This window comes from Alosa sapidissima, chromosome 5 (assembly GCF_018492685.1).
Source record: "Alosa sapidissima isolate fAloSap1 chromosome 5, fAloSap1.pri, whole genome shotgun sequence".
NCBI lineage: Eukaryota > Metazoa > Chordata > Actinopteri > Clupeiformes > Clupeidae > Alosa > Alosa sapidissima.
The window spans coordinates 26,993,556-27,007,237 of record NC_055961.1 but is presented as its reverse complement, the minus strand read 5'-3'; the positions used below and the strand labels follow the sequence as shown (position 1 = coordinate 27,007,237).

At 42.3% G+C, this 13,682-nt stretch overlaps 1 long non-coding RNA gene across 4 annotated transcripts in view; it reads left to right on the top strand.

Moving 5' to 3' along the window:
- LOC121708526 overlaps positions 1-13,682 on the top strand; it is a 30,423-nt gene that overhangs the window by 4,875 nt on the left and 11,866 nt on the right. For 3 of the 4 annotated variants that reach the window (XR_006031675.1, XR_006031678.1, XR_006031679.1), the window contains exons 2-6: positions 3,226-3,591; positions 12,620-12,685; positions 12,764-12,875; positions 12,973-13,143; positions 13,238-13,635. This is a non-coding gene — a long non-coding RNA (uncharacterized LOC121708526). Of the gene's footprint in view, positions 1-3,225; positions 3,592-12,494; positions 12,573-12,619; positions 12,686-12,763; positions 12,876-12,972; positions 13,144-13,237; positions 13,636-13,682 lie in introns of all 4 variants that reach the window. The other variant, XR_006031676.1, reaches the window with a different exon arrangement.

The window sequence follows — 13,682 nt, the reverse complement described above, 5'->3', positions numbered from 1 at the left end:
TGTTTTTGTATGTAGTTATGAACACAAAAAAGGGAACATTTTCGTACACACTCAGATTTCTTTACTGAAAAGTAGCAGCCTATCCAAAGTTATGCAAACTTAGGCCTAAGTCTCAACGTTTCACACGGTCAGGATATCGGATGTCACTTCTACAAGTATCCCAGGCATATATTTGAACCTTTTTGAGCTCTTTAGTTATTTAGTTACTTAGGCTACTCGCAAAAGAAGCATTAGCATTCACATAACCGGCGTATTGTAGGCTACAGAATGGACACTATAAAATTCAAAATTGACCGAGGTTGACCGAGGTCCTCCGGCGTCCTCATTGTGACATAGTAAAAGGGGGCGGGGCTTGGGATCGGTCAATTTCGGGCACATTTTCATGATCCTCAAACCCTTCTGAACATTTCAGGTACATTTTTAGCATTTTTAAGCATTCCAGTCTGGAGAAAATCAACCTTATATCAGGTGTGCGCCGGTTATTTATGCAGCTGCTGTTGGCCGGTTGCAACGTACGCTCGTCAATACGTCATCGACACGCCTCTTTATGCAGACAGGATTCGATCCCCATTTCGCGCCCATAGACATGAACTACGACGAAGTATCTTGCTCCGCCTTAACAATCTTTGAGTTTATTTCGGATGTAAACAAAGATGGCGGCGCCCCGCACTTTGCTCCGGCTAGCCCAAAGACACCGAAATTCTCTGGTAAGGGAAGCTGGGAGGCATACCGAGCCCAGTTTGAACTTTTAGCCTCTGCTGCATGCTGGTCTGAAGCAACAAAGGCCCTTCAGCTCGCCCTGTCGCTGACGGAGGACGCATCAGCCTGCTTGCTGCTTTTAAGCCCAGAGGAGAGAGGGGACTATACAACACTAGTTGGAGCGTTGCAGAGGTGTTTTGGGGAATTTAACCTGAGGGACTCTCTACGGTGTGAGTTCAAACATCGCCTTAGACAGCTGGGTGAGTCTCTCCGTGCCCTGGCTTATGAGATTGAGAGCCTCAGCAGGCGCGCGTATGCTGATATGCCAGCTGCCATCCAGGGTGAGCTAGCACGCGACCAGTTTATCCAAGCCCTTACACCGGACAAGCTACGCTTGCATGTACAATTCGCCCACCCTGCTACGCTAGGTGAAGCACTTGATCTCGCCATAGAGAGGGAGACTGCAGTTTGTGCTACAAAGCAATCACCATCCCCTGCTGTCGCGGTCGCTGCTGTGATGGAGGTGCTGGGGAGAATAGCTGGGGCAGGGCTTAAACTGCATCCTGAAAAATGCCATTTCATGAAAAGGGAAGTGGAGTTTCTAGGCCATAGAGTGAGCAGTGAGGGCATTAGCACACTTGAAGAGAAAGGCTGTGCTATTAGAGACTGGCCGACCCCTAATAACCAGAGACTTCCAGGCCGGGGAGTTGATCTGGGTTTATACTCCTAAATGGAAAAAGGGACGGTGCCCCAAACTGGACTGCCACTGGGATGGCCCTTGTAGGGTCATCGAGCGTGTGGGCGAGGTGGTCTATAGGGTACAGGTTCCCCCTAGGGGTAGGAGAGTAGTTCTCCACCGGGACAGATTAGCACCATACAGAGGGAATGCTGTCCCATCGTTTGAGCTGGGGCCTAATTCACGGACAAATCCCGGGCCCTCTGCAGATTCAAATATCTCGGCCTCCCCTTCCCTGATGTCCCCCAGCCTTAGTGTCCCTGACACCCACTCGGCGTTCCCCGCTCAACCCCCTGTATCACCGCAAGGCAGACTGAGACCAGACCCAAGCAGGCCACAGAGACAGCATCGGAGACCGCCACGGTTCAATGACTTTTGCATGACCCCTCGAGGGCGAGGGGCTTCATAAAGGGGGGAGCAGTGTGATAACCTGCGAGTTGTGTGTGATAATTGTGTTCTGTTACTGGTCAGTTCTTAAATTGTTGTGTGCCTTTTAGGGGAATTGGGGGGTGGAGTTTAGGGGTGTGCGTGCGTGTGGGTGTTGGTGGGTGTGCGCGGGTGCGTGTGTGGTGGGTTCGAGAGAGTTGGTTGTGAATGCCTTGTTGCATGCGTGAGTTGTGGCTAAAACAGCAACTCGCTTTGTTATACAGAGTTTACTTGACTTCAATAAAGTACGGGAAGTTTCCCTCGAATGTGACAAGTGTGTCCGGAGTATCACAATATGATAATTGAAATAAAACAGTGTAACACTTATCTGTGTACATCCTAACTTTATGTAGGTAGGCTACAACAGTGTTTCTCAAACTTTTTCAGACGAAGGACCACTAAAAAAGGTAACCAATAAACCAATAAAAAAGAAATGCACGGACCACCTAGCTAAAAAAAAAAATTATACCTACTTAAACAGTATATTAGCCTACACACTCAACCACCTTGGTTATTGTCTTTGCACTTTGCTTATTGTGTCAGAGGATTCATATGATTTAAACTGGCATATCTTACATAGACAGTGTTACAGAACTGTTTGGATTTACATACAAGTTGGTTCAATATTGCAAACAACTCATCTATATTATATTTTACCACGTCTGCTCGCAGACCACTTTGGATAGCTTTCAGACCACCAGTGGTCCCCAGACCACACTTTGAGAAATACTGGGCTACAACATTGTGGGGATTGGTTACCTTGCTGAATTTGCCTATAGCCTACAAAATTATATACAAATTTGTCATCCTAAAGGTATTAATTAGGCTATAGTAGCCTAGGCTATAACATGACCTAACCGTTAGTTAAACATTTTTAAAACTTCCATAGACTTACATGCATTTATAGCATCCTACAGATAACGTAACCTAACCTACAGCATTAAAGAACTTAACTTTAGAAATGGATCCGATTCGGGCATTAGTTGTGACTGCTGATCAAAGTCTTGGTGCTCAGGCAAAGAAGACAAAATGACACTGCAAGGGTGAGATGTCTTAATATTTTGCTCGCCAGACATAACATTAACCAAATGGCAAGGGTAAATATTACAGGTGGTGCTTCTGGAGGTTATAGACTCATATCACAGACAGATCTCTTGATTTGCCCATTATAACTCATTTCATGTTTGAGTTTCAGATCCACCACATAAACGTCCTTGACATTGTGTTTGAGTTGGTGCTGTTTGGCATGCTTGATGAGGCTCAACCCCAGCTGGTCCCTTTAAGCAACGCTACACTTTATATGCCTGTTGTACTATGTTTCATTGTCTTGTGATGCCTAACTGACACTGTTCTCTCACCTATAGCAGGTGCAGGGTGGGTTCCTGGACCAGCTGCTTGCAGTGGTTGATGCTTTCTTACCCATTAGGACTGGTCATCAGCCGCACATCAGTATTGGCAGATGCTACAGGTAAGTACTGACAGCACTCTGATAACATTTTCCTGTGATCTACTCCAACTGGTTTATTAGATTGTAGTCGGACTTCCTGGAGGAGGTCTTTTCTCTGGACCTGAGTGCCTACAGCCGTCTCCAGGCCCTCGCCGAGGGGCTCTTCAGCTGTCTAGAGCAGCGGGTGGACCAACTGCTGAGCACGCTCCCATCACCCTAATATCTTTGACAAGCAATGATTGAAGGCCTACTGCTCCAGGACCAGGAGTACTGAGACAAAATAGTGAGCATTTTAATTTAATTTATTTTAATCCAAGGAACAACACATATTCAAACACAGTATGCACAACAGTTGTGGCGGGACAAAAAAAAATGACATTTTGTTTATCACAAACGATGCAATCCAAATATGGACACTTCCTTTGTATCCGCAACCAATCGCGAAAGTTCAAATTCTAGTCTAGGCGGAGAACGGAATCTCATTGGCTGTGTTCCAGGGCTGTTTTCTCAAATTGAGTTTTTCCTCATTTTCCAGTAGAAACATACTCAGCCTATGTAGCACCTATTATATGTACGCCAAACTTTCCAGTTATACACTTAGCAGTATTCTGAAGATATTTACAGAGGGATTTGTTACTATGTGACATTTTAATTTAAAAAATGGCAAAAATCAATTTTTTTAAGGACAGTATATTTTGATTTCCTAGGTAATGAAAGCAGATATCCTGAAATGCCTCTGTAATTTATTTTATTTTCATCTTGTGTGTAAACAAAATGAAAAAAGAATTTTGTACCCTGTCAACATGTCATTGCTCTCATCTTGTAATTTCACCCGAAGTTGCACCTTCAAATGAGCGTTGTCTGGACTGTTAGATCTAAACAACATCTACTTAATTGTAATAAAATGGGCTGATGCTACATAGGCCAGTCATTCCTTGTATAATAATGGGGCAATGCTTTGGGCAAATTCACTAACGAAACGCATGAGAGGGGAGATTTTCTAATGTTTCAACAACGAAACAGTTTGCCATCGTTGCGAGAAGTTCTCACGCTTTGTGCTGCTGCAGTCAGTCTGGGCAAACCGAGAGATAACGTGAAGAGATTTAAAAAAAACGTTGCGTTAGAGCGTTCGACTACCATGCCAGTGTGTGTTGAGGTGGCGGGTTCGAGGGCCGTGAGTGGCAGACGAATTACGACCTCTGTTACCGTGGTGACCCGGATCATGGGGATTGAGGATTTAGGAAGGTGAGTGTAATGGTGGCGAATTGAGCTAGCATGCTAGTTGCCCGTGTATATCACACCCTTAACGTTAAAAACGCTTCTAACCGCTAAGTTGGAAGCCTGGGCTTTTTGCTTAGTGGTTAGAGCGTTCGACTCCCATGCCGGTGTATGTTGAAGTGGCTGGTTCGAGGGCCATGAGCGGCGGACGAATTACAACCTGTTACATGCACTCTATGTGGTCAGTTTACAAAGCACTGACAGGGCCACAAAGAACAGTAACATTTTCACATTTTTGGTAAACAGAACTGTCCCTGACGGGTGTTTAGGATGCACTGTAGACAGGCATCTATTCCCTGCTATCTTTACCAGTAAACCATGGCATTAGCAAATGTTAGCGTTTGTCTAACTAACTTAGCTCCTGTCAGTATAGTCAGAAAATGAATGGGATGACAGTCGAAAGAGACAAAAACAGTGCTGTTATCAAGTAGGGCTGTCACTTTTGTGAAAAAATCCCATTTGATTTTTGAGACATAAGTGTTCATTGAATCGATTTTCTATGTCTAAAGACGTAAAGAGGTAGCCTGGCCTTGGCCTGTCTACATACTTCCGGTCGATTTCTTTTCCCTACAGTACTCCGTCTGGAATAGGTTGATTCACGCTCGTTTACTTCGGCAGTTGGGCAGCCGACCAACCAGCATGTTTCAATTACTACGTCCCCGCCCCTGAAGCAGATCGCTTGGAATACATCAACGTAGGGAGCGAAAATGACTTATACTTATGAAATCTTTGAGCAAATGTAAATAATAGTCTAGCCTATTAACAGGAGTGTCATGAACGAAGTCACAGTGGAGTAGGATGTTATATCGTCAGCTAAACTTTAGTCATAGATTTTGTCACTAAAGGCTACGAACGTACCCGAGTCAAACTGTAGTTTAGTAGGCTACATGGTCGGGTCAAAATCAGGGATTTGAACCGATTTTTTTTTTTTCAATCGGTTCGTTCCGAATTATAACGTTTCCGGTTATGAGTTCCACCAATAAATTGACGTTCCCGAACCGGTTAGAACAAAAAAATACTGTTCTCGGAACGGTTAATTTCGTTCCTGTCAGCTGTTTAATGCAATAGAATTATGTCACATCTTTCTCATCCAGCTTAAACCAAATGTAATAATATTACAACCATTATTACATAATAATAATTATATTATTAATAATAATAATAATTAAGTAGGCCTACAATTATTTCAAATGTGTAGTTTATTGTTAAAAGAGAAAATTTCCACACAAACGTAATGACATTATTAAGACACATGGTTATGCCACTCGGGCAACAACAAATTGCAACTGTCGGGGGAAAGGCCATCCAGTAGGCCTAATGTCCGCTAGTCCATCATTAACGTGGAGTCGACAAATATAGCTATTGATATTGTGTTTGGAATGAGCGTTTTAATTAACGATGGATCATAATTTACCTCTTATTTAAGTGGAGTGGAGACTTTGTAATCCACCGCTCTCTCTCCATTCAGTCAGCGAATGTCTGATGTGATGTCACACAGGAAGTGAACCTCAGCCGTCATGGTAACGTGCGCAGGAAAATAATTACTTTTTTTTGTTTTGTTAATTAGGCAACTAAAACTTTGAGGAGTTTTACTCCTCAAACTTAACCGGTAACGGTATTAACCGGTTACCATTATTTTTAAATAAGTGTTCCTGTTCCAGAACATAAAAAATACTCTCTACATATGAACTTGAGCATTAAGAACATTGTTTGTGTACACATAGTTTACTAAAAAGAAAGATTTTGGACAACTCACTCCTTGCAAGATGGCAGCAAGCAGAAAAAACAACTGAGAAAACGACAACGCATACAAGCTTAAAAGTGGCGCTTTGGACGTACTTATGCATTTATATGAAAGTTTGACTTGGGTACATTCACAAAACACTATATGATGCATTTTGGCGAGAGTTACGCAGATGAAACGTGTGATTGTTTGCTGATAAGCTGCACCCGTGTTTTTTATGGGCGTGCTGCAGAGAAACTTCTCTGTATGACGAAACGCCGGTTGTTAGAGATTGGTTCAAAGGAACTCCAATGATTTTAAACCTCAAAACTGTGCCCTCCCACCCGGAAATAAACGAACGCCTATGGATCTAGGCCAGACTCTCTGCGAAGTCAGAGAGTCTGGTTTCCAGGCTAGTAAGCTTGAAGACGCACAGGCCAGCAATATTTCTGATGATTTATTGGCTCGTATTGGCTTTCGTGCACAATGAAAAACAGGAGTGCAACATTCTCGAAAAACAATAAGCAGAGTGGACTGCCATAACATCAGTGAAAAACATTACTGCAGGCAAACGTGGCTGTAGCAGCACAGCAGCCGATTGAAACTTCTGGTGCGTGAAATTGGTGGGAATTTTCTTTTTAGCTTTCGCAATGCCTACTGTACTTTCAGAATTATTTTCTTTTTCTGCTTGTTTGTGGGTTTTGTTACATCTATCTTTTTTATTTGTTTAATTAGTTTAAAATGAAGTGTACATATTTGGTTAAAATCAATTCCCTATTTTAGCGAAACTTGTGTTGGTTGTGCAAACGATTTTCGAACAACGACAACCCTATTATCAAGTTACTCAGTATAACCTTGTCTATATTTCACAAATACACCAACAATGAAACCAGCTTCAGCCAATGCTAATGTTATTTTACCTTTGGACATAACATTAAACTGGTGACCAATAGAGTTTCCCAGTGACTTCCGTTTTACTTCCGCTACAAGGAACCTATCTTTCAAAAAAATATGAACGGGAGTTAATGGAGAGATAACAATTATTTTTTGGTCCAGTTTGAATTGTGGCACGAATTTCACATATGATGTGTGTGAATTTAAAAGATAATTTTTCACGTCAAGAAAGTTGTTCGATAAACTTCAAAAGTTATGTTGGTTTTGTGCGAATCCGCTCAGTGGACTACATCTCTACATTTTAGCGGTAGTCTCAATGTTGCAAGGTTGGTTTTCCGCTAGGGGCAGCGTGGAAAGTCACCATTTTCACTGGAACAGGTAATTTAAAGGAGCACTATGCAACAATTTTAGCAAAAATGACCTTAATTATGCAGGTTGAGAGTAGTTCTGATGGTTCAACAAAACTTTCTGGGTCGTTTGATGGGTGCTTCGTCTCCCCTTATCGCTTCTCCGTGGAAAATCGAATATGCAACTTTCTGGACCCGATCCGGGTAAATCCGGATGTGACTCGGCGGAAGTATCCAATCGCGCCTCGAAAATGTAGTCAGATTATAGTTTCGAAGAAGACCGCAAAACGGACGCCGACTTGGCTTTGTTGCTGTTGAAATTGTAAGTAGCCTACTCTTGGGTGAACTTAGTCTTTGTAATGTGGTTTGATGGTTCTTTGATAGAATGTGTTTGCTCGACCGTTTTATTGTGAGCCCTGTATGTGTTTAGCTTGGTTTCTTGATGGCTAGCTCGCTAGCTAGTGGCAGTTTAGTGTAGCAGTCACTTGCTACCGAAGCTGCAGGGGGAGCTGTTAGGCGGTGGGCCAAAGCCGCGTATCTGTTCAATTTTGAAAAACGAGAGATGGACTACTTGTTTTTTTACTATTCAGTAGGATACATTTATTTTAAGCGATATGCCACTTTTTGCCACTGACGTGATGTTGGTTTCGTAGATAGCGATGGTCAAATGTGTTTTGTCAATGTAACGGCAATCTTGGTTAATTAAGGTTTGCCTTTTTGAACTCCTCTGTCTCCGTTTTATTCAAAATCAATGTACCTAAAGACAGTTTTAGCTCGACAAGCTAGCAACAAGCATTAGCCTATCAAGAACGCAAACCTTAATTAACTAAGATTGCCGTTACATTGACAAAACACATTTGACCATCGCTGTCTACGAAACCAACATGGGATAAATATATAATAGGCTATATCAAAGATACTTACCCCACAAAACCTCTTCGGCGATGTCCATACTCAGGTAGCCATATCGGACGGCTGCTAAAAAAAGTGTGTATGTTGTTGTCCAACAGCTGATTCTTATAGCCAAATCTGATAGGCTTTGTAATATTCGTATGTCAGTATCGTACTATGCTATTGGTAGATTGACATTGGCGACCACAGCGTTCGCCTGTACCACTAATAGTTAATTGGGGGCCAAGCAGCGAAGCTGCGAAGGCACCCATTGTGTTTCTACTGTTTCTTATTATTATTCCTCTGCCATTGAAGTCTATGGCAGCCCATAGAACCGTCTGGTGAAAAGTTGTGAAATTTGGCACACTAATTAGTCAGTGCCCCATGATTAATTTCACCAAGTTTCAAGTCCGCACCCCGAGCGCTCTAGCGCCACCAACAGGCCAAAGTTGAACGTGCGTTCACGCACGTAACTTTTGACCTGTTGATCCGATTTTGAAAAATTAGGTACCGTTGGAATCCTTGGACCAAGCCGAGTTCAACGCACCCTATGACGTCATTTTCCGCCATGATGGATTTTCCGCCATTTTGGATTTCATCAAAATCACTTAAAACGTATCAGAGGTCACATATTTTGTCCGATCGACACCAAACTTCACAGATATCATCTACAGACCATGCCTCATTAATGCATTGCTTTTTGTCTTCGGAACTAAAACCGTTCGCGCGTAACAGCCAATCGAAATTTGCGGCGACGCCACCAAACAGGAAGTGAGCTCATATCTCAGCAACCCATTGATCTATTATAACCAAACTAAGTCCATGGACTCAGGACCCAATCAGGGGGACGCTCAAGAAATCTGGTGACCTTTGACCTCTAGGGGGCGCTGTAATTAAGAAACATGCCTTTTGGCCTGTAGCAGCAGTTGTGCTTAGAATTAAAACCCACTAGTGGTGTCTGGTACTACTGTTGAACGTCCTTAGGCCGACCCAAGCCAACTTGTGATGTCATCGTAATTGATTCGGCCGCCATATTGGATTAAATCAAAAACACAAAAAAGTTTTGGCAGGTCACAAATTTCATCTGTTCCTCACCAAAATTGGCAGAGACCATCTTCAGACCATGCCTGATGAGTGCATTGCGTTCTGGAACAATTGACAGAAGCTTTGGCCTGTACCAGCCAATCAAAATTTGCGGCGAAGCCGCCAAACAGGAAGTGATTTCATATCTCAACAACGCTTTCATGTATCAAAACCAAACTTAGTACATGTACCTCAGACCACATCGGGAGGACGCTCAAGAAATTTGGTGACATTTGACCTCTAGGGGGCTCCGTAATTGACAAAAATGCATTTTGGCCAGTAGTTGCTGATGCGCATTATTTTGCAATGGAAGTCAATGGCAGCCCATAGAACCGTCTGGTAAAAAGTTATACAATTTTGCACACTAATTGGGGACAGTCCAATAATTCATTTCACCAAGTTTCATGCCGGCATCTCAAGCGCTCTAGCGCCACCAACAGGCCAAAGTTGGACTTGTGTTCACGGACGTAACTTTTGACCTGTTGACCCGAATGGCAAAATGAGGTATCATTGGAATCCTTGGGCCAAGCCGAGTTCACACCCCCACTCACCCTATGACGTCAATTTTTGACCTCTGTGTTTAAATCACAGCAAGTGTGATCATATCTCAGTCAATCTTTTATTTTTGATGTGAAACTGATGACAGCGAGTTCCATCTGGTTCATTTTAATGTGTGCGTGCAAGGGTGGGACGGGGTGGGATGGGCAGGGGCGGTTGCGGCGGTGGGCTGGCTGGGGGAGGGGGCGGCGACACTCAGCCCTGGTTCAGCCCCACAAAATCAGTTATGTTTTGATGTGAAACTTGACCTTGTAACTCAGCCAATCTTGGGTTGTATGGCATGGAACTTGCTGTGACTGCTTAAGGCTATATGTCTGATGCAACGGCATTGATTTACATGGTTAATCTGGCCTGCTGATCTCACTGCTTGGCCCCCTCATTGCTGCTTGCAGCTATATTAAAACTAATATTTCTAGTTTCTGCGTCACGAACGTCAGTGGCAACAAGTGGCATATCGCTTAAAATAAATGTATCCTACTGAATAGTAAAAAAACAAGTAATCCATCTCTCATTTTTCAAGGTTGAACAGATACGCGGCTTCGGCCCACCGCCTACATGTATGTGTAGTGAATAAAGCGAGCCCAAATCCGGCGCGACCCAGAAACAGCGAAGGAATAACCAGACCTGCACTTCTTTAACCATCCAAATGATTTCTAAACGGGTTTATTACGTTGAAATAGTCGCCAAGTGCCTCTTTAACTGGATGGAATGTCTGTCAATAAGCTAACCACTTTAATACTATGTAAAACAGGCTAATTTAATGATACCTAGCATGACCAGCTAGTACGCTAGCAGACTTGTAGACTGGACCGAAATTTGAGGAAAAAATGTGGTATGCATTTTTGAGGAAAAGTACTACATGTGTTGTTTCTATATGATTTTTGTGCTGAATCAATTTCTGCTGTATAAGCTATAAAAGTCACTGTAATAAATAATACATAGAAAATGGCTACCCAAAACCGTTTTTAATCAATTTATTAAGTCTAAACAAAGAAAAAAAATACAGTTAAAGTCTTAAGTTGAGTAAAACAATACTGTACATTTACAGGTTCTTCAAACATGTAAATGATGTAGTGTTACATTAAAGGTGGTCTAAGCGATGCTAAGTAACGTTTGGCAAGCCATTTTAACATTTTACAGCTAGACTGGATATGTGTTGCAGATATCTGTATTCAGTTTTGCCTAGTCAAAATGAACATTTCAGATATCCGCAACTACATTCTTCCATAATTGTCATTTCAGATATCCACAAAGACATTCTTCCTAGGACAAATGAATTCAGTTGCAGATATCCACTATGTGAATTACGGATATCTGTAATTCCAGTTAGAGATATCTACAATTTGATTTTGACTAGATAGATTTCAAGATATCTACATGTTCTTTTTCAGATATCTTGAATTAACTTTTGACTAGGCGAAATGACGTAGATATCTGTAACTGGAATTATGACTAGTCAAAATGACGTAGATATCTCAAACTGGAGTTAAGGATAGACATAATTTAATTAAGTTATAGATATCTTGAATGAGTATTGATTAGAGATATCTGAAATTGGAGATATCTATAACTTTCATTCTGTGTAGTCAAAATGTAATTAAAGATATCTTGAATTGGAGTTTGGACTAGGCGAAATGACGTTGCTTTAGGCGGGTTGCTGTTTGGCGGGAGCAGTGTGCTGTTGTTCAAAAATCATCAAATCACATAGCACCTGTTACTGATAAGTAAGCATGTCTGAGCAGCTAGAGGGCGAAGGAGTTTTTAATCGTTTGTATAATGCTGCAGCTCGTGCAAGACAGGAGCTGGCAGTGAGAAATGATTCGGTGTTACTTTCCACCACAAGACTATTTCGCCGGCAAGTTAATCGAGTATGGGTAAGTTTCTTTTTTAACATCAAAATTGCTAATGTGCTAGCAGACGTTTGGGGTAGAAGCTATAGCTGTTTAATAATATGCTTACTTCAAGCTAGCCTGACGAGCCAGACCCACATTAAAATGTAAGGTCTGGGCACTCACCGTTCGCAGAGCTCAGTCCGAGGGGCGGGATAATCGGTTGTCTTTCAAATTCCCTCTGCACGCAATAGGACAGCTCTAGTCCCATGCGTTTCCCACCAGCGGAGCTAGTTGGCTAGTTCAAACTTTTGCCAACTTAATAAAAGCTTAACTCGTGTCATACTGTTCGCCAACAGTAACATTATCTTATTTGTTTTCAAGTAGCATGGAATTCAAGCCAAACCGTTGCCATCAATCATTATGTTAAGCCCGCCTAACGACTCTATACACGATTTGACTGGCCTGATAGAAGTAAAAATTTTCGATCTCACAAGCCAACGGACGGTTGCTAGACTAGCCCCGCTAGGGTCCGTCTAGATTTCTAGGCTAGAGAAATGCCATTTTTTATGTTTTATTTTAGGCTCTTCAAGAATGGCAAGGAATACGTGCCCAGGAAGACCAGGAATATAATGAAAGTTTGTTGGTGGATCAGGAGAAGGTAATACTTCCAAGTTGTATTTATGTATGGCTTACATTCTCTTACAGAATGCAGACATACTTTTAATATGAGGAGAGGAAGAAACTAGCCTATGTGAGGAAAGACTTCTAAAGGTTTGTGTTTGTAATGTAACAGTTTGCTAAACTAGCTGAAGAGTTATTTTTTTTTTAATGATAGAAATCACATTTCAGGCTATTGAGGCAAGACGTCAGCGAATGTCTGCATGTAAGGAACCCTCAGATGGGGTGTTAACCAAATGGATACATCAATATGAGGAAATTCAGCTTGTCACAGCCCATCCAGGTGATGTGTGTTCAGTTTGAGAAAATATCAAATGTCTTGTCAGTGGTCAGTGAGTTGTAAAACGTGACTGATTAAACACTGTCTCACATCTTTTTAGACCTTGTTTGACTTTGTGGGACAAGATGATAATGCCAGTGAAGTCTTTGTGATACAAGAAGCCACATCATCAAAACCAAGTGAAAGCAGTTCCTTTGGGTCAATAATGGATAATGGCATACAAGCATCCTCTACTCTATATGTACTTTGGTTTTCAAATCAGGATGTACAGGTAAATGTGTGTTGCTTTTTATGTCCTGTCTCAAATGAAATCGGAATGTTTGTCGGTTTGTGCAAGCTCATGTATTGTGCATGTTTGTCTTCAGGAGATTCTCTCAGATCAACAAAATGATGGAGCTGGTCAGCCACCACTGTCTGAGACCTCCACCCAGTCAAGTTTCTCTGTGCCCTCTCTCCAGCCACCACTGTCTGAGACCTCCACTCATGGTCAGCAAAATTGATGGAAGCTTCTGTCCAACAAGCAACCAAATAAATGTGTGCAGGGATAACGTTTTACTGTGTAGCCTGCGGGCGTTCAAGCGCAGGTTCTTTAATCCTGAAGCAAAATTGGATGTTGTGTTTGTGGATGAAGATGACAATGGTGAGGGGGCAGTTGACGAAGGCGGCCTGACAAGAGAGTACTTAAGGCTGTTGATGAGGGCCGTCCAGTCAATTATCTTTGAGGGACACGAGAAAGATCGACGGTTGTCTCTTGATACACAAGGTAGGAAAGCCCAAATTCTTAGGACTGTCCTCATTCAACTGGCAGAA